Genomic DNA, 2,148 nt, shown 5'->3' with positions numbered 1-2,148 from the left:
GCCAGGATGGTCTCGATCTCCTGACCTCGTGATCCGCCCGTCTCGGCCTCCCAAAGTGCTGGGATTACAGGCTTGGGCCACCGCGCCCGGCCGATCATTTGTATTTCTGTGATATCAGTTGTAATATCTCTTTTTCATTTCTGATTTTATTAATTTGTGTCTTCTCTTTTTCTTGGTTAGTCTAGTAATATCATCTTTTAAAAAAAACAACTTTTTGTTTCACTGACCCTTTGTAATTTTCTTAGTCTCTATTTTGTTAATTTCTGCTCCAATTTTTATTATTATTTTCCTACTATTAATTCTGGGTTTGTTTTTTTCTTGTTTTTCTAGTTCCTTGGGAAGCATTGTTAGGTTGTTTATTTGAAACTTTTCCAGGTAGGTGCTTATTGTTATAAACTTCCTTTTCAGCCCTACTTTTGCTGTATCTTATGGGTTTTGTATATTGTGTTTTCATTTTTATTTGTTTTCAGATGTTTTTAAATTTCCTTCTTAATTTCTTCATTGACCCAATGGTCATTCAGGAGCCTGTTGTTTAATTTCCATGTACTTGTTCAGTTTCTAAAGCTTGTCATTACTGATTTTAGTTTTATTCCAATGTGGTCTGAGGAGATACTTAACAAATTCAAATTTTAAATAAATTTTGTTATTTGTCTTTTGACCTAATATATGATCCATTATGGAGAATGTTCCATGGGCTGATAAGAAGAATGTATAGTCTGCAACTAACTGTTAGATGAAATGTTCTGTAAATGTCTGTTAGGTCCATTTGGTCTGTAGTGCATATTAAATCATTGTTTCATTGCTGATTTTCTGTCTAGATGATTTTCCAGTGCTAAAAGTGGAGTGTTGAAGAAGCCAGCTATTATTGCATTGAAATCTATCTCCTTAGCTGTAATAATATTTGCTTTATGTATCTGGGTGCTCTGGTATTGTATGCATATACACTTAGAATTGTTATATCCTCTTGCTGAATTGATCCCTTTCTTATTATATAATGACCTTCTTTGTCCCTATTTATGTTTTTTGATAAAAGTATAACTTATATACTGCTGCCTGTTTTTGGTTTCCATCTGCATAAAATATATTTTTCAGCCCTTCACTTTTAGTCTATATGTGTCTTTATAGGTGAAGTGAGTTTCTTGTAGGCAGTAAATAGTTGAGTCTTTCTTTTGCTCCATTCAGCCAGTCTGTATCTTGCAATTTGGGAATTTAAACCATTTACATTCAAGGTTGTTATTGATAGGTAAGGACTTACTGCTGTCATTTGGTTAATTGTTCTCTGATTGTTTTGTATAACCTTTGTTTGTTTCTTTCTCTTTTATTGTTTACCTTTGCAATTTGGTGGGTGTTTTTATAGTGGCAACTTTTGCCTTTTTCTCTTTTGTGTAACTACCGTACCAGTGAGTTTTATACTTCGTGTTTTTGTGATAGTAGATATTGTTCTTTCACTTCCAGATGTAGGATTCCCTTAAGCATTTCAAGTAGGGCTAGTCTAATGGTGATGAATTACCTCAGTTTTTGCTTGTCTGGTAAATACTTCATTTCTCCTTCATTTTTAAAGGACAGCTTTTCTAGGAAGAGTATTCTTGGTGGGCAGATTTTTTTCTTATTTTAGGACTTTGAATATATTCTCTCATTCTCTCCTGGCCGGTAAAATTTCCACTGAGAAATCCACTGTTAGTCTGATGGGAATTCCCTTATATATAACTTGATGTTTTTCCCTTGCTGCTTTTAGAATTCGTTGTCTTTGACTTTTGACAGTTTGACTATAATGTGCCTTGGAGAAGACTTTTTGAGTTGAATCTATTTGGGGATCTTTTGGCTTCCTGTATCTGAATGTCTATCTCCTTCCAAGACTTTGGAAGTTTTCAGTTATTGTTTCATTAAATAGATTTCCTATGTCCTTGCCTATCTTTTCTCCTTCTGGAATTCTCAGATTTCAAATATTTGGTTGCTTTTTTGGTTTCTCTTTTGTCATGTAGGTTTTCTTCTTCCTCATTTCCTTTCTTTCTTTCTTTTTTTCTTTCTTTCTTTTCTTTCTTTTTCTTTCTTTTCCTTCTTTTTTTTCTTTTCTTTTCTTTTCTTTTCTTTCTTTCTTTTCTTTCTTTCTTTCTTTCTTTCTTTCTTTCTTTCTTTCTTTCTTTCTTT

The 2,148-nt window shown here is 33.1% G+C and overlaps 1 long non-coding RNA gene across 1 annotated transcript in view; it reads right to left on the bottom strand.

Moving 5' to 3' along the window:
* Window positions 1–2,148, bottom strand: part of LOC108529305 (uncharacterized) — a 158,644-nt gene that overhangs the window by 20,585 nt on the left and 135,911 nt on the right. The gene's annotated exons all lie outside the window — the stretch shown is intronic.

Source organism: Rhinopithecus bieti, unplaced genomic scaffold (assembly GCF_001698545.2).
Source record: "Rhinopithecus bieti isolate Rb0 unplaced genomic scaffold, ASM169854v2 scaffold_5882, whole genome shotgun sequence".
In the NCBI taxonomy this organism is placed as follows: domain Eukaryota; kingdom Metazoa; phylum Chordata; class Mammalia; order Primates; family Cercopithecidae; genus Rhinopithecus; species Rhinopithecus bieti.
Note: the sequence above shows the minus strand (reverse complement) of the source record. Positions and strands in the feature narration are given on the sequence as shown.